Here is a 19,658-nt window from a genome sequence, read left to right as displayed (position 1 = left end):
ATTTGTGGGTTCCTTCAATGGATGCTGCTAATATACCTGAGCTTAGGAATCCTCCTTTGTTCCCTTATAGACGGGCAAAGAGTATAAAGGACAGAATTGTCAGGTCAGATGGAGGTGAATTCAAAGTGACCCTTTCACCACTTCCACCAACTCCAACTCTTTGCATCTTTCAATAGAGTCCGCTGGAATTTTTATTTAACCCTTTATTTCCAAGCAATCATTTCTGTTAGTCTCCTGATATGTGAGCGGTCCCTGTGTGTCTTCTCCAGCCCAAGACCACCCAGGACCAGTAGAAAGCAGAATTATGCAGAAAGAAGCAGAAACAATTGCTCGGGAACGGTGAAGACAAGAGAAAATATCCTCTGCTCCAAAACAAGTCTGCCAGAATCAGCAGAGCGGCATTTATTGGAGGATACAAAAAAATAAAAATATTGCAGGGGCCACTATGGGACACAATACTGTGTGCAGGGGACACTATGGGAGATAATACTGTGTGCAGGGGTCACTATGGGACATACTACTTTGTGCAGGAGCCACTATGGGGCACAATTCTGTGTGCAGGGGCTACTATGGGGTATAATACTGTGTGCAGGGGCCACTATGGGAGATAATACTGTGTGCAGGGGTCACTATGGGGCATAATAATGTGTGCAGGGGCCACTATGGGACATAATACTGTGTGCAGGGGTCACTATGGGACATAATACTGTGTGCAGGGGAGACTATGGGAGATAATACGGTGTGCAGGGGTCACTATGGGTCATAATAGTGTGTGCAGGGGTCACTATGGGACATAATACTGTGTGCAGGGGCCAATATGGGGGATAATACTGTGTGCAGGGGTCACTATGGGACATAATACTGTGTGCAGGGGCCACTATGGGACATAATACTGTGTGCAGGGGCCAATATGGGGGATAATACTGTGTGCAGGGGTCACTATGGGACATAATACTGTGTGCAGGGGCCACTATGGGACATAATACTGTGTGCAGGGGCCACTATGGGGGATAATACTGTGTGCAGGGGCCACTATGGGGGATAATACTGTGTGCAGGGGTCACTATGGGACATAATACTGTGTGCAGGGGCCACTATGGGACATAATACTGTGTGCAGGGGCCACTATGGGGGATAATACTGTGTGCAGGGGCCACTATGGGGGATAATACTGTGTGCAGGAGCCACTATGGTGGACAATACTGTGTGCAGAAGCCACTATGGGACATAATACTGTGTGCAGGGGCCTCTATGGGGCATAGTAATGTGTGCAGGGGCCACTATGGGACATAATACAGTGTGCAGAAGCCACTATGGGACATAATACTGTGTGCAGGGGTCACTATGGGACATAATACTGTGTGCAGGGGTCATTATGGGGTATAATACAGTGTGCAGAAGCCACTATGGGACATAATACTGTTTGCAGGGGCCACTATGGGGCATAATACTGTGTGCAGGGGCCACTATGGGACATAATACTGTGTGCAGGGGCCACTATGGGGGATAATACTGTGTGCGGGGGCTACTATGGGGTATAATACTGTGTGCAGGGGTCATTATGGGGGATAATACTGTGTGCAGGAACCACTATGGGACATAATACTGTGTGCAGGGGCCACTATGGGGCATAATACTGTGTTCAGGGGCCACTATGGGCACAATACTGTGTGTCGGGGCCACTATGGGTCATAATACTGTGTGCAGGAGCCACTATGGGGCATAATACTGTGTGCAGGGGCCACTATGGGGGATAATACTGTGTGCAGGGGCCACTATGGGGGATAATACTGTGTGCAGGGGCTACTATGGGGTATAATACTGTGTGCAGGGGTCATTATGGGGGATAATACTGTGTGCAGGAACTACTATGGGACATAATACTGTGTGCAGGGGCCACTATGGGGTATAATACTGTGTGCAGGGGCCACTTTGGGGGATAATACTGTGTGCATGGGCCACTATAGGGCATAATACTGTGTGCAGGGGCCACTATGGGGGATAATACTGTGTGCAGGGGCCACTATGGGGGATAATACTGTGTGCAGGGGCCACTATGATGGACAATACTGTGTGCAGAAGCCACTATGGGACATAATACTGTGTGCAGGGGCCTCTATGGGGCATAGTAATGTGTGCAGGGGCCACTATGGGACATAATACAGTGTGCAGAAGCCACTATGGGACATAATACTGTTTGCAGGGGCCACTATGGGGAATAATACTGTGTGCAGGGGCCACTATGGGACATAATACTGTGTGCAGGGGCCACTATGGGGGATAATACTGTGTGCAGGGGCCACTATGGGGGATAATACTGTGTGCGGGGGCTACTATGGGGTATAATACTGTGTGCAGGGGTCATTATGGGGTATAATACAGTGTGCAGAAGCCACTATGGGACATAATACTGTTTGCAGGGGCCACTATGGGGCATAATACTGTGTGCAGGGGCCACTATGGGACATAATACTGTGTGCAGGGGCCACTATGGGGGATAATACTGTGTGCGGGGGCTACTATGGGGTATAATACTGTGTGCAGGGGTCATTATGGGGGATAATACTGTGTGCAGGAACCACTATGGGACATAATACTGTGTGCAGGGGCCACTATGGGGCATAATACTGTGTTCAGGGGCCACTATGGGCACAATACTGTGTGTAGGGGCCACTATGGGTCATAATACTGTGTGCAGGAGCCACTATGGGGCATAATACTGTGTGCAGGGGCCACTATGGGGGATACTACTGTGTGCAGGGGCCACTATGGGGGATAATACTGTGTGCAGGGGCTACTATGGGGTATAATACTGTGTGCAGGGGTCATTATGGGGGATAATACTGTGTGCAGGAACCACTATGGGACATAATACTGTGTACAGGGGCCACTATGGGGTATAATACTGTGTGCAGGGGCCACTATGGGGTATAATACTGTGTGCAGGGGCCACTATGGGGGATAATACTGTGTGCAGGAGCCACTATGGTGGACAATACTGTGTGCAGAAGCCACTATGGGACATAATACTGTGTGCAGGGGCCACTAATGGGTATAATACTGTGTGCAGGGGCCACTAAGGGACATAATACTGTGCGAAGGGGCCACTTTGGGGCATAACACTGTGTGCAGGGGCTACTATGGGACATAATACTGTTTGCAGGGGCCACTATGGGGCATAATACTGTGTGCAGGGGCCACTATGGGACATAATACTGTGTGCAGGGGCCACTATGGGGGATAATACTGTGTGCAGGGGCCACTATGGGGGATAATACTGTGTGCGGGGGCTACTATAGGGTATAATACTGTGTGCAGGGGTCATTATGGGGGATAATACTGTGTGCAGGAACCACTATGGGACATAATACTGTGTGCAGGGGCCACTATGGGGCATAATACTGTGTTCAGGGGCCACTATGGGCACAATACTGTGTGTAGAGGCCACTATGGGTCATAATACTGTGTGCAGGAGCCACTATGGGGCATAATACTGTGCGCAGGGGCCACTATGGGGGATAATACTGTGTGCAGGGGCTACTATGGGGTATAATACTGTGTGCAGGGGTCATTATGGGGGATAATACTGTGTGCAGGAACCACTATGGGACATAATACTGTGTGCAGGGGCCACTATGGGGTATAATACTGTGTGCAGGGGCCACTATGGGGGATAATACTGTGTGCATGGGCCACTATAGGGCATAATACTGTGTGCAGGGGCCACTATGGGGGATAATACTGTGTGCAGGGGCCACTATGGGGGATAATACTGTGTGCAGGGGCCACTATGGAGGACAATACTGTGTGCAGAAGCCACTATGGGACATAATACTGTGTGCAGGGGCCTCTATGGGGCATAGTAATGTGTGCAGGGGCCACTATGGGACATAATACAGTGTGCAGAAGCCACTATGGGACATAATACTGTTTGCAGGGGCCACTATGGGGCATAATACTGTGTGCAGGGGCCACTATGGGACATAATACTGTGTGCAGGGGCCACTATGGGGGATAATACTGTGTGCGGGGGCTACTATGGGGTATAATACTGTGTGCAGGGGTCATTATGGGGTACAATACAGTGTGCAGAAGCCACTATGGGACATAATACTGTTTGCAGGGGCCACTATGGGGCATAATACTGTGTGCAGGGGCCACTATGGGACATAATACTGTGTGCAGGGGCCACTATGGGGGATAATACTGTGTGCGGGGGCTACTATGGGGTATAATACTGTGTGCAGGGGTCATTATGGGGGATAATACTGTGTGCAGGAACCACTATGGGACATAATACTGTGTGCAGGGGCCACTATGGGGCATAATACTGTGTTCAGGGGCCACTATGGGCACAATACTGTGTGTAGGGGCCACTATGGGTCAAAATACTGTGTGCAGGAGCCACTATGGGGCATAATACTGTGTGCAGGGGCCACTATGGGGGATAATACTGTGTGCAGGTGCCACTATGGGGGATAATACTGTGTGCAGGTGCTACTATGGGGTATAATACTGAGTGCAGGGGTCATTATGGGGGATAATACTGTGTGCAGGAACCACTATGGGACATAATACTGTGTGCAGGGGCCACTATGGGGTATAATACTGTGTGCAGGGGCCACTATGGGGTATAATACTGTGTGCAGGGGCCACTATGGGGGATAATACTGTGTGCAGGAGCCACTATGGTGGACAATACTGTGTGCAGAAGCCACTATGGGACATAATACTGTGTGCAGGGGCCTCTATGGGGCATAGTAATGTGTGCAGGGGCCACTATGGGGGATAATACTGTGTGCAGGGGCCACTAATGGGTATAATACTGTGTGCAGGGGCCACTAAGGGACATAATACTATGCGAAGGGGCCACTTTGGGGCATAACACTGTGTGCAGGGGCTACAATGGGATATAATACTGTGTGCAGGGGCCACTATAGGGCATAATACTGTGTGCAGGGGCCACTATGGGGTATAATATTGTGTGCAGGGGCCACTAAGGGACATAATACTGTGTGCAGGGACCACTATGGGTCATAATAGTGTGTGCAGGGGCCACTATGGGGCATAATACTGTGTGCAGGAGCCACTATAGGGCATAATACTGTGTGCAGGGGCCACTATGGGGTATAATACTGTGTGAAGGGACCACTAAGGGACATAATACTGAGTGCAGGGGCCACTATGGGTCTTAATACTGTGTGCAGGGGCCACTATGGGGTATAATACTGTGTGCAGGGGCCACTATGGGACATAATATTCTGTGCAGGGGTCACTATGGGGCATAATATTCTGTGCAGGTGCCTCTATGGGACATAATACTGTGTGCAGGGGCCACTATGGGGCATAATACTGTGTGCAGGGGCCTCTATGGGACATAATACTGTGTGCAGGGGCCACTAATGGGTATAATACTGTGTGCAGGGGCCACTATGGGGCATAATACTGTGTTCAGGGGCCACTATGGGTCATAATACTGTGTGCAGGAGCCACTATGGGGCATAATACTGTGTGCAGGGGCCACTATGGGGGATACTACTGTGTGCAGGGGCCACTATGGGGGATAATACTGTGTGCAGGGGCGACTATGGGGTATAATACTGTGTGCAGGGGTCATTATGGGGGATAATACTGTGTGCAGGAACCACTATGGGACATAATACTGTGTACAGGGGCCACTATGGGGTATAATACTGTGTGCAGGGGCCACTATGGGGTATAATACTGTGTGCAGGGGCCACTATGGGGGATAATACTGTGTGCAGGAGCCACTATGGTGGACAATACTGTGTGCAGAAGCCACTATGGGACATAATACTGTGTGCAGGGGCCTCTATGGGGCATAGTAATGTGTGCAGGGGCCACTATGGGGGATAATACTGTGTGCAGGGGCCACTAATGGGTATAATACTGTGTGCAGGGGCCACTAAGGGACATAATACTGTGCGAAGGGGCCACTTTGGGGCATAACACTGTGTGCAGGGGCTACTATGGGACATAATACTGTTTGCAGGGGCCACTATGGGGCATAATACTGTGTGCAGGGGCCACTATGGGACATAATACTGTGTGCAGGGGCCACTATGGGGGATAATACTGTGTGCAGGGGCCACTATGGGGGATAATACTGTGTGCGGGGGCTACTATAGGGTATAATACTGTGTGCAGGGGTCATTATGGGGGATAATACTGTGTGCAGGGGCCACTATGGGACATAATACTGTGTGCAGGGGCCACTATGGGGCATAATACTGTGTTCAGGGGCCACTATGGGCACAATACTGTGTGTAGGGGCCACTATGGGTCATAATACTGTGTGCAGGAGCCACTATGGGGCATAATACTGTGTGCAGGGGCCACTATGGGGGATAATACTGTGTGCAGGGGCCACTATGGGGGATAATACTGTGTGCAGGGGCTACTATGGGGTATAATACTTTGTGCAGGGGTCATTATGGGGGATAATTCTGTGTGCAGGAACCACTATGGGACATAATACTGTGTGCAGGGGCCACTATGGGGTATAATACTGTGTGCAGGGGCCACTATGGGGGATAATACTGTGTGCATGGGCCACTATAGGGCATAATACTGTGTGCAGGGGCCACTATGGGGGATAATACTGTGTGCAGGGGCCACTATGGGGGATAATACTGTGTGCAGGGGCCACTATGGTGGACAATACTGTGTGCAGAAGCCACTATGGGACATAATACTGTGTGCAGGGGCCTCTATGGGGCATAGTAATGTGTGCAGGGGCCACTATGGGACATAATACAGTGTGCAGAAGCCACTATGGGACATAATACTGTTTGCAGGGGCCACTATGGGGCATAATACTGTGTGCAGGGGCCACTATGGGACATAATACTGTGTGCAGGGGCCACTATGGAGGATAATACTGTGTGCAGGGGCCACTATGGGGGATAATACTGTGTGCGGGGGCTACTATGGGGTATAATACTGTGTGCAGGGGTCATTATAGGGTATAATACAGTGTGCAGAAGCCACTATGGGACATAATACTGTTTGCAGGGGCCACTATGGGGCATAATACTGTGTGCAGGGGCCACTATGGGACATAATACTGTGTGCAGGGGCCACTATGGGGGATAATACTGTGTACGGGGGCTACTATGGGGTATAATACTGTGTGCAGGGGTCATTATGGGGGATAATACTGTGTGCAGGAACCACTATGGGACATAATACTGTGTGCAGGGGCCACTATGGGGCATAATACTGTGTTCAGGGGCCACTATGGGCACAATACTGTGTGTAGGGGCCACTATGGGTCATAATACTGTGTGCAGGAGCCACTATGGGGCATAATACTGTGTGCAGGGGCCACTATGGGGGATAATACTATGTGCAGGGGCCACTATGGGTCATAATACTGTGTGCAGGGGCCTCTATGGGACATAATACTGTGTGCAGGTGCCACTATGGGGGATAATACTGTGTGCAGGGGCTACTATGGGGTATAATACTGTGTGCAGGGGTCATTATGGGGGATAATACTGTGTGCAGGAACCACTATGGGACATAATACTGTGTGCAGGGGCCACTATGGGGTATAATACTGTGTGCAGGGGCCACTATGGGGTATAATACTGTGTGCAGGGGCCACTATGGGGGATAATACTGTGTGCAGGAGCCACTATGGTGGACAATACTGTGTGCAGAAGCCACTATGGGACATAATACTGTGTGCAGGGGCCTCTATGGGGCATAGTAATGTGTGCAGGGGCCACTATGGGGGATAATACTGTGTGCAGGGGCCACTAATGGGTATAATACTGTGTGCAGGGGCCACTAAGTGACATAATACTGTGCGAAGGGGCCACTTTGGGGCAGAACACTGTGTGCAGGGGCTACTATGGGATATAATACTGTGTGCAGGGGCCACTATAGGGCATAATACTGTGTGCAGGGGCCACTATGGGGTATAATATTGTGTGCAGGGGCCACTAAGGGATATAATACTGTGTGCAGGGACCACTATGGGTCATAATAGTGTGTGCAGGGGCCACTATAGGGCATAATACTGTGTGCAGGGGCCACTATGGGGTATAATACTGTGTGAAGGGACCACTAAGGGACATAATACTGAGTGCAGGGGCCACTATGGGTCTTAATACTGTGTGCAGGGGCCACTATGGGGTATAATACTGTGTGCAGGGGCCACTATGGGACATAATATTCTGTGCAGGGGTCACTATGGGGCATAATATTCTGTGCAGGTGCCTCTATGGGACATAATACTGTGTGCAGGGGCCACTATGGGGCATAATACTGTGTGCAGGGGCCACTATGGGACATAATACTGTGTGCAGGGGCCACTAATGGGTATAATACTGTGTGCAGGGGCCACTATGGGGCATAATACTGTGTGCAGGGGCTACTAAGGGACATAATACTGTGTGCAGGGGCCACTATGGGGGATAATACTGTGTGCAGGGGCCACTATGGGGCATAATAGTGTGTGCAGGGGCCACTATGGGTCATAATAGTGTGTGCAGGGGCCACTATGGGGCATAATAGTGTGGGCAGCAATGCGGTTCGCGCACGTGTGCGCGAGGGAGGGGGTTGTCGGTCATTCGGAGTTTTGGGGGGAACCATGTCATATGTTCGCCTTGAGTCCCCGCCATTCCTAGTTACACCACTGATGTCACACACAATAGTAAAGGAGTAGCAGTGGCCGTGGTAATACTAGTAGTCCGTCCTTCGCTAATGTAAAATAAGGAGTCTGCGTTATATTGGTGTTTGCTTTTTTTTTTTGGGGGGGGGGGGAGGGGGGGGGCTGGTTTGGGTATATTCACTCAATAAAGTTTAGCCTTCTGTAATCTTAGAAAACACATGTAGGAATAGGAATTTCATGTTTTTTCCACTCTGGGCTGCTGTGGTGTCTGATCCACACACAGAGTGAAGGAGACTGAGCCATGTTGTAGATCTGTATGTGCAGGAGCCCTGTGTGCACATCTGTCATTCTACATCTACATCACAAACAATAGTAAAGTAGTAGAATTGGCCGTGGTACTAACATGTGCTCCATCATATTGGTCCCTGCCGCACTGCCACACATGTCACCACAGCGCCCTCCATCACCATCACGTTCCAATATAACACACTGCTGGTGATATTTTCGCCATATTGCTGCTCCCATCATGATCATTGTTGCTGCCTTTTTGTCTCTCCCAAATAACAATAACCCGCTATATGGGGTAGGGAACGTACGGCTCTCCAGCTGTTGCAAAACTACAACTCCCAGCATGCATATTTGCTCTGCTGTTCTTGGAACTCCCATGGAAGTGAATGGAGCATGCTGGGAGTTGTAGTTTCAGAGCAGCTGGAGAGCCGAAGGTTCCCTATCCCGGCCCTATAACAATAAGACCCAAGTCGCCGATCATGAAACGAATCTTGGGAGCTTTACCCATCTCTAGTGAGGACAGAAATGTTCCTTTTTGGTTGTTTATATGGGATTATGTAACCTGCTCCTGAGGCTGTTACACTAGGAGCACATGGTGATATTTGTTATGAGACAAAAAGTTGCCCAGTAGTCACGTAACTAAGATCTAAGACCTCTCACCCAGCCAGTACCCAGCTTTGCACTGAGAGGCAGTACCCTCAAGACGTATGAGAGGGAAAGAAGCAAATTGAAGCCAAACCGTCAGGGTCGGACTGGCCCGCCGGGCAACCGGGGAATTCCCCGGTGGGCCCCGAGCCTGACTATTAGTTTTCATTTAACCTATCCAAATGCACTTGTCAGGGATTCGATCGGGATCTTCAGGGGCCTGATCGGGCTCCTGACTGTTCCAAAATGGGCCCCTGTACCAATCACTGGGAGTGTGTGAGACCATTAGCAGGTGCGGGGTCTTCTGCTCCCTACGTTGTACCCTGCCGTCATGTAGCAGGAGCTATGCTGCCCCTCCCCTCACAGATCGGAGTGTGCAGGGGGAAGTCTGCCAGCTGCTGCAAATGAAGCAGAGCTTTCACCACTGCCAGACAGGACAGAGCTGCACATGAGCCTCCATACCCAGTGCACCCAAATGTAAGTACATCTTTTGGGTAAAATATGTATATTTAATATGTGTATATTTGTGTAAAGTGTCTGATGTACTGTGTGATTCCTGTATGTTTGTAGATAGGTGTGTATGTGTATGTATATGAAAGTATGTGTGTAAATGTATATTATATGTATTAGGCCCCTTTCAGATTTGAGTTCGGTATTCCTTTTTGGGAAGTCCGCTTGGGGTCCCCCAAACAGAAACCTATACGCATTAAAAAGCGGTGAGCAATGAAACCACACGGACCCCATAGACAATAATGGGGTCCTTGTGTTTTCCGCGCGGTGTCCACGCAAATCACGAGGAGAGAGAAGTAATGCTTGCAGCACTTTTCTCACCACACGATTCATGCGGACACTGCATGGTAAACACATGGACCCCATTATAGTCTATGAGGTCCGTGTGGTTTCATTGCTCACCGCTTTTTAATGCGTATAGGTTTCTGTTCGGGGGACCCTAAGTGGACTTCCCGAAAAGGAATACCGAATGCAGATGTGAACCAGGCCTAAGTATATCCAGCATATGAGTGTGTCTCTGTTTTCTTCTGTACATGACTACCATTATGCATACTAAAATTGTATTTTATAGTGTGATATTCAGTATACCGCGTTCCCTGAAAATAAGACAGTGTCTTATATTAAATTGTCGCCCTAAATATAGGACCTGTCTTATTTTCGGAGGACGTCTTATTACAACTGGCAGTCATGCCGGCACTTCCTTAGCGGAGCGTCAGCATAACTGCCGGTTGTAGGTAGTGTAGGGGAGGGGGGGAAGGGATCATACTTACCTTTCCCATCTTCCTAGCAGCACTGGTGCTGCTGTTCGTCCCGACAGTGGTGGGCGGGGATTAGTGAGGCTTCGGGGGGGCCGGGCTTAGCGGAGCTTTCGTGGGCGGGGCTTAGGGATCCCCACTTCACTGACACAGCACCGGCTGGATGCCGTGCTCTGTGTTCACAGGAAAGCCGGCTGCTGCCTCTTCTGTATGCCGGCTGCTGCCTCTTCTGTATGCCGGCTGCTGCCTCTTCTGTATGCCGGCTGCTGCCTCTTATTTATGTCGGCTGCTGCCTCTTCTGTATGCCGGCTGCTGCCTCTTCTGTATGCCGGCTGCTGCCTCTTCTGTATGCCGGTTGCTGCCTTTTCTGTATGCCGGCTGCTGCCTCTTATTTATGTCGGCTGCTGCCTCTTCTGTATGCCGGCTGCTGCCTCTTCTGTATGCCGGCTGCTGCCTCTTCTGTATGCCGGCTGCTGCCTCTTCTGTATGCCGGCTGCTGCCTCTTCTGTATGCTGCTGCCTCTTCTGTATGCCGGCTGCTGCCTCTTCTGTATTCCGGCTGCTGCCTCTTATGTATGTCGGCTGCTGCTTCTTCTGTATGCCGGCTGCTGCCTCTTCTGTATGCCGGCTGCTGCCTCTTCTGTATGCCGGCTGCTGCCTCTTCTGTATGCCGGCTGCTGCCTCTTCTGTATGCCGGCTGCTGCCTCTTCTGTATGCTGCTGCCTCTTCTGTATGCCGGCTGCTGCCTCTTCTGTATGTCGGCTGCTGCCTCTTATGTATGTCGGCTGCTGCCTCTTCTGTATGCCGGCTGCTGCCTCTTCTGTATGCCGGCTGCTGCCTCTTCTGTATGCCGGCTGCTGCCTCTTCTGTATGCCGGCTGCTGCCTCTTCTGTATGCCGGCTGCTGCCTCTTCTGTATGCCGGCTGCTGCCTCTTCTGTATGCTGCTGCCTCTTCTGTATGCCGGCTGCTGCCTCTTCTGTATGCCGGCTGCTGCCTCTTCTGTATGCCGGCTGCTGCCTCTTCTGTATGCCGGCTGCTGCCTCTTCTGTATGCTGCTGCCTCTTCTGTATGCCGGCTGCTGCCTCTGGGATGAGCTGGGAGAGCTCATCCTACAGCAGCAGGGACAGAGGACACAACAGCAGAGGCAGCAGCCAGCATTGCTATGCACACGATTTTTGGGCATGCCTTACTTTCAGGGGTGTCCTACTTTCGGGGAAACACGGTATTGAGATGTTAATGGGGTTATCCAGGAATTATAGTTGTCTGCAAGGAAAAGGTGACAAATAAGAAAAAAAAGCAAAACCCATACTCGCCTGTCCCCGGTGTCTACCACATCCGTCTGGTCCGGTGGCTCCCGGAGCGTTCTGGCAGATGTCATCGCCACACATGACTGCTGAGGCCAATCAGCGGCTTAAGGAAAGGACACGTGACATATGTGAGTGATATCGCGGTTTCTTTCCTTAGGCTGCTGAGGCAGATGATTGACTTCATCTTCATGACGTGTGGCAAGGACTGAAAAAACTCTGGGGCACCGCTGGAACGGACAGGGGTAGGAGAATCAGGGACAAGTGAGTGTGAGTCTTATTTTTTTTCCTTCACCGGCCTCCTTGTAGAAACCTGTAATTCCTGGACAACCCCTTCAAGGATTAGGCCCTACTGAGCAAAACACAGCTAACGCTGGGCTCTCACCAGCACCTGGTCTCCGTTCTGAGGTTTCCATCTTCTGCATGCAGAAGACGGAAACTTGTCGAACCGAGTCTGGCCGTGAGCGCCGGTGAGCGTTTTATGCTCTCTGTGGCGAAACCGTTTTTTTTAAACCAGACACAAAGTCTTGCATGTCCGACTCTGTGTCTGGTTAACCCTAGAACGCATATCCATAGAAATCTACACATTCACGCACCTGGGGCCTTTTAGGCCTGTTTACAATTATTATGGAATAACTCAAAAAAAATACTTTTCAAAGTTTATTGCAAAGTAAGGATGCATTCCCACTAGCGCTGGGGTCCGCCAGGATGGGATGTTTACTTGCACCTAAGACGTTTTTGTTTCCCATCTGTCTGCCCCCACTGTGCGCACGTGACAGGCGACCAATTTGCTGGATGTACGGGATATATTGGAAACCATTTTGTTTTCTTCTACTGCTATTCAGACAGAAAGGAATATTGGAAAAAAAATGTTCAAATAAGAAATGTTATTATATAACTTCTGTATCTATGCCGTGTCCACTTTGCATTGTTTTTGCTACAAGGTCGTCAGTACACGTAATAATTGCATGACTCCATGTCTGGCCGCTATACTTCTCGCCAAAAACAAGGATTGATCATAGAAAACCTGGGATTCACTAGATGGCGAAGAGCTTTGCCTAAGGATAACATTTGCCAGATCTGTATAGTGCATATAGCAGGGGTCTCAAACTCGTGGCCCGCGGGCCGCATGCGGCCCCCCGAACAATTTTGTGCGGCCCGCACAAGCCTAGGGACGCCAGATCCGAGTTGAATAAATTGCGAGATGATTATATCCACTAGCCGCTACGTTCCGGCTAGTGGACATATAGGCACGATGTGATGACGCGATGTGATGACGTCACATCATCACATCGCGCCTACAGGTCTATTAGTGAAATTGCAGAGCGCGGCGGGGGAGCGTTGGATGGTGAGTATAAGTGGTTTTTTTTGTGTGTTAAAGAGGACCTTTCAACATTTTGCCCACAGACAGTTCTATATACTGCCGGAAAGCTGACAGTGCACTGAGTTCAGCGCACTGTCGGCTTTCCTGATGTGGGTCCGGTACCGTAGCTCTTCTATGGTCAGAAGGGCGTGCTGACACTCAGTCAGAGACGTCCTTCTTCACAGCACAGCCAATCGCGCTGTGCTGTGAGAGCCGGGAGGAACTCCCCCATGCGGAGAGCCGCGTCACTCTCGGGTCAAAACACGCTTGCCATGACTGTCGCGGCTTCCCCCCGGAGTCGGCTCAAATTAATGGACCGACTTAGGAGGTTGCTGCCGCCAGGCGGACGCCGTGGCTCACCGAGCAGCGGAATCCGCCTGAAGAAAGGGCAGCCCGCATTCTTTTTCCGCAAAAAACAAGCCTGGCGGTTTAAATAGACCGCCATTGTGAGGGGGCGGATTATGACGTGGATTTCGCGGCATAATCTGCCCCCTCTGTGTGAACAGGCCTTAATTTTGCTACAGTTATGATTCGGAATGTAAATACCTGATATGCATTATGTATTCTCATTGCTACAAATCAAACATCATTTAAACATAGTGATTAATCACAAAAGCTCTCTTCCACAAAATCTGCTGAACCCCTTTATCATGCTCACACACAGCCTGCACCCCCCTATTATACTCACACACAGCCTGAACCCCACTATCATGCTCACAAACAGCCTGAACCCCCCTATCATACTCATACACAGCCTGAAACACCCCCCATCTTGCTCACACACAACCTGAACCCCACTATCATACTCACACACAGCCTGAACCCCCCTATCATACTCACACACAGCCTGAACCCCACTATCATACTCACACACAGCCTGAACCCCACTATCATGCTCACACACAGCCTGAACCCCACTATCATGCTCACAAACAGCCTGAACCCCCCTATCATACTCATACACAGCCTGAAACACCCCCCATCTTGCTCACACACAACCTGAACCCCACTATCATACTCACACACAGCCTGAACCCCCCTATCATACTCACACACAGCCTGAACCCCACTATCATACTCACACACAGCCTGAACCCCACTATCATGCTCACACACAGCCTGAACCCCACTATCATGCTCACACACAGCCTGAACCTCACTATCATACTCACACACAGCCTGAACCCCCCTATCATACTCACACACAGCCTGAACCCCACTATCATACTCACACACAGCCTGAACCCCACTATCATGCTCACACACAGCCTGAACCCCACTATCATGCTCACACACAGCCTGAACCCCTCTATCATGCTCACACACAGCCTGAACCCCACTATCATGCTCACACACAGCCTGAACCCCACTATCATAGTCACACACAGCCTGAACCCCTCTATCATGCTCACACACAGCCTGAACCTCACTATCATACTCACACACAGCCTGAACCCCACTATCATGCTCACACACAGCTTGAACCCCACTATCATGCTCACACACAGCCTGAACCCCACTATCATGCTCACACACAGCCTGCACACCCTTTCCCCCCTCTTGTTTACACATGCTATGTCTTTCTCTCCATCTTACCTTCCAGTCTCCATTCACTGCAGCCTTCTCTTCCTGTGTAACTCGGCACTGTACTGAATAGCTCCACCCACACCAAAGCCCGATCACATGGTCATGACGTCATCAAAGGTCCTTCAGCCCACTAGGATCTACCCTGCTGCAGACAGTAGTGCGGCTTCTCAGCGGCTAAAGCCATCGGAAATATGTATTTTCCGATGGCTTTAGGCGACCCCTGTGTTTTGGTCGTTCGACCCCCGCTGGGGTCGCGACCCATAGGTTGAGAACCGCTGCTGTGGAGTGACACACTGCCCCAAAAGTGGGGTCACCTCTGCAAGAGATATACGAGGGACACTTAGGCTTAGTTCACACGTGAACACCGTGTGGCGTAATTTGGTCTGGAAAAAAAAACGCTTCCTAATTAGGAAGCGGTTTTTGGAACTTGAGGTGTTTTTTGGAGTGTTTTTTTTTTGGCAAAACCCGCTTCAGAAAACGCCAGGCCGTTTTTCCTTCACGGACAGTGGTTGGACCGTAAAAAACTGCGTCATGGTTTTTGCCAAAAGCCGCAATGTGGTTTCTGCCTCCCATTCACTTCTACTGGCTTCCTGAGGTGGAATCCGTCTAAAGAATGGTCATGTTGCTTCTTTTTTTCGCTAGTGGCAAAAAACCGCTAGCGGTCTCCATAGACCACCCTTGTGAGGGGGCGGATTATGATGTGGATTCCGCGCCATAATCTGCCCCCTCTGTGAACGGGCCCTAACAGCTCAGTGATATGTGCAGGACATGCTGCAGACACCTGTTATCTCTCATGGCATTTTTCAGTAGGATAATGCTCACCCACATACAGCAAGGGTTCCTCAGGATTGTCCACCAGATTGTAACACTTCCTTGGCCTGCCTGGTGACCAGATTTATTCCTAATCAAGTATTTTTGGGACCAGGTGCGATCCCGGCTTTGGCAACCTACATCTGTGGCAAATGGCAGTGACCGGTTCTGTATGGCATCCTGCTGCGTAACCATATCTCATCTTATATCCAGGCCGGAGGTGCCCGCAGGACACTACAGCCTCTGCACAATTAATATTGTAATCTCTTCCATACATCATCAGTCCATTCCAACTCCTTGGGGCGGTATTTTTCATGTCAATGAGTTTACTGTTATATGGCCACACATTGGTGTGATCGGTCGCGTCATCCGGTGAACTTCCTTCCCCTAACACCTTGGAAATTCTCATTTCAGTCAGTTCTCTGCGGGGTTATTTTTAGCGATTTCATTCACACTGTGAGAAGGTTTTTTGTTTTTTTTTTAAGAAATGTGCTCACAAGTTTAAGTGTATCAATTATGGGTCGTGAAGTGAAAAAACCAGGCTGAGGACAAGTTCATGGTGGTGATGTGAAAACTATATTAAGTTATTCAGGGTTTTTTTGTGCACTTATATTTTTGGGTTAAATTTTTTTTTTTATATTGTATTTTACCCCAAAATTTAGCACAATATATTGGATTTACTGGCAGAGTTCAGATGTCCGCTTTATTTCCTCTATAGAAATTACATACAAACGCCAGGACAGGAAACCTTCACGTCTGGTCCACAATCGGTGAATGACCTATTAGACATCCCATTCGCTAACAAGTGTTACGATTTGTATTGTTGTCTGAGTGCCAACCTTTGGAAAACTCCAGAACCTTCTAAGAAGATCGGCCAAGCCCCTGGCATTTTGAACGTCAAAAAAAACAAAAAAAAATTGCTGTTGGTCACATTGTCTCAAAAAAAAAAAAAAAGTTATAAAAAGTGATCAAAAAGGAACAAAAAAATAAGACCTCAATGGTGGTGATGGTGAATATAAATATACAGGGGCATAACTACCGCCATAGCAGCAGAGGCAGTTGCCACAGGGCCGGGACATTAGGGGGCCCGGTGACAGCCGCTACCGCTGCGTTTTTTTTTATTTTTTAAATAGGCCGTTACGGGCTCTATTTACTAACCGATCCTGGCTGGACCGGGATCGGTAAGTGACACCGCGGGCCCCACAAACACTATCATTACACTCGGGGGTCTTTGCAGACGCCCAAGTATAATGATCGAAGGCCCAGGAGAGGTAAGAAACATAAAAAACAGTTATCTCTCCACAATCCTGCCAGGCCTCCTTCCTAGTTGTCTGACGTCCCATGAGCCCAACCTGTGTCTCGGGTCATGTGACATCCGACGTCATTGAAGAAGGACTGCAGCGGAGGCCGACAGCATAGGAGCCGGGAGACAGGTAAGAAACAGTAGTTTTTTTATGTTTTTATTTCCCCGGGTCTCCGATTATTATACTCTGGAGTCTGAAAAGACCCCGGAGTATAATAATTGTTTATGGGTGTCCACTATGGGCTATAATACTGTGTGCAGGGGCCACTATGGGAGATAATACTGTGTGCAGGGGCCACTATGGGGGATAATACTGTGTGCAGGGGCCACTATGGGGCATAATACTGTGTGCAGGGGCCACTATGGGGGATAATACTGTGTGCAGGGGCCACTATGGGGCATAATACTGTGTGCAGGGGCCGCTATGGGGCATAATACTGTGTGCAGGGGCCACTATAGGGCATAATACTGTGTGCAGGGGCCACTAAGGGCCATAATAGAGAGCGCAGGAATGCGGGGGGGGGGGGTCGGTCGAGGTTGGGGGGGGGCATGTCAAAAGTTCACCATGGGGCCCCGCCATTCCTAGTTACGCCACTGTAAGTATAAATATATATATAAAGTTATGGCTCTCAGAATATTGTGACGCTAACATATTAGGAGTTAACAAAGTGTGATCAATAAAGCTAAACGATTTTCCCAAATGGAATAGAAAAGTACAATTTGTTGTGCAAAAAACAAGTCTTCATACATTGTTATCTTAGGAGACAATTCCAAACACATCTATTTATGGGATGGTTAGGGCTGCATTTATGGGCGGAATCCATCAGAAGATTGGGCAGGACGTTTCCCTCCATGGCATAGATAATTCTGTATGAGATTGGTGAAGGATGGGGCAAGTGACCCGGAAGGCTGAACACCACTTCAGACCCTCTGCGGCCATTATCTGCAATAACCCAGGCCAGGAAATAAAGGAGATGTCCGGGGACTGGTAACTTAAAGGAGTTTTTCCGCAGCCGTTACACACATTTCAGTGGCTGTTTTTAAAGTTTGTTTTCATGTTGTTCAAAAATTTTGCTAAAAATTATTTTCTAGTAAAATACTTGTACTTCATGTGGGGGGAAAAAAAAGGCAAACAACACTGAACCCAAAAGCCAGCGTAAAGTATACATTGATTGTACAAGAATTCAGAAAATAAAAAAGTCCCGGGAATTATCTAGTTTAGAAAAACAATTTTGAAAAACCTTATTAGAGAATATAAGTGAATAGAGGGGGGTCCCCATTGATAGAGTCTGTGGCTTCCCATGGCTTTGCGTTACATGGGAAGCCTATTAACTTTATAGGGAACTATATGATACTTAAAGGAGTTCTCCAAGCAAAAAAAGTTTTGAAAATCGGCCAGGGTTAGGAAAAAGTTAAAAAACGTATTCACCTTTCCACGGTACCTTCCAGCGCAGTCCAGTCCTCCCGATCCGTCGCTGTCTTCCGGCAGAAACCCCTACCACGTGTGACCAATCAGCGGTCTCAGCGAAGGGCACATGACGTGACTACGTCTCTTCCTCAGGCCAATGATTGGCCTCGGAGGTCACGTGACCACTCAGGCCAATCAGCGGAAGGGATCCGAGACGTCACAACCGTTGAGCAGAGGAGTACGATTTTTTATTTTTAGTTTTTTGGGTTTTTTCACCTCCCCCGTCCTATTTTAAAAATATTTTTAAACCTCTTTCATTTGTCCTGTGACGACACTACCGCCAATAACACAGTATTCCAGCATCGAGTCACCTCGTGATCAACTTTTTCTTGAAGGGTATTGCAAGTAAAAGAGTCGAAAGTGGACAACCCCTTTAAATAGCCTTTTAACCTTGTGCTTTAAACATGTATGATGTGAAATGTAAAGATTTTATGGGGAAAAAAAATTGTAAAATTGGTTCGTGTGTACAGATGATAGTTCTATATGGTTCCATATGATTTTTTGCAATACATCTCCTTCCCGAGGGTCTAGAAATTCAGAGGAATTCTTGGTTTTTGGGGTCACATATCGATCATCATTGGTGTTCTCTCTTTTTGTAGAGTGTCTTTGTGGTCAATGAATAACGGGGACACCAGTCCATAAAACTTCTTCCTCCCCTTGTCTTGTCTGCCGTAGTGGATGAGGTGTGGAAAGGTATGGGCGCCAGAATTGACGTAACTCTGCAGGCAGACAGTGTACAGGAACGCCATCAGGTGGAGGACACAGACCAGTCCAAAAATGACCACGACAATCACAGTTTGTGGCTCCCATAGTTCAGGGTCTACAGCGTCTTCCATCTGTAGGAGGGTAACGTTTCCTCTGGTCCCGTGATGGATGGGTGGGAAATTCATGTTGTCAATAAAGCTCAGAAGTGGAAATTCATCTGAAGAGGCGGCCTAGAATAATCAGAAACAGTTTCTTAAAGGGGTATTCTGGGAACAACGG

Source organism: Leptodactylus fuscus, chromosome 5 (genome assembly GCF_031893055.1).
Source record: "Leptodactylus fuscus isolate aLepFus1 chromosome 5, aLepFus1.hap2, whole genome shotgun sequence".
Lineage (NCBI taxonomy): Eukaryota > Metazoa > Chordata > Amphibia > Anura > Leptodactylidae > Leptodactylus > Leptodactylus fuscus.
The sequence above is the reverse complement of the archived record's forward strand: the minus strand, read 5'-3'. Positions refer to the sequence as shown.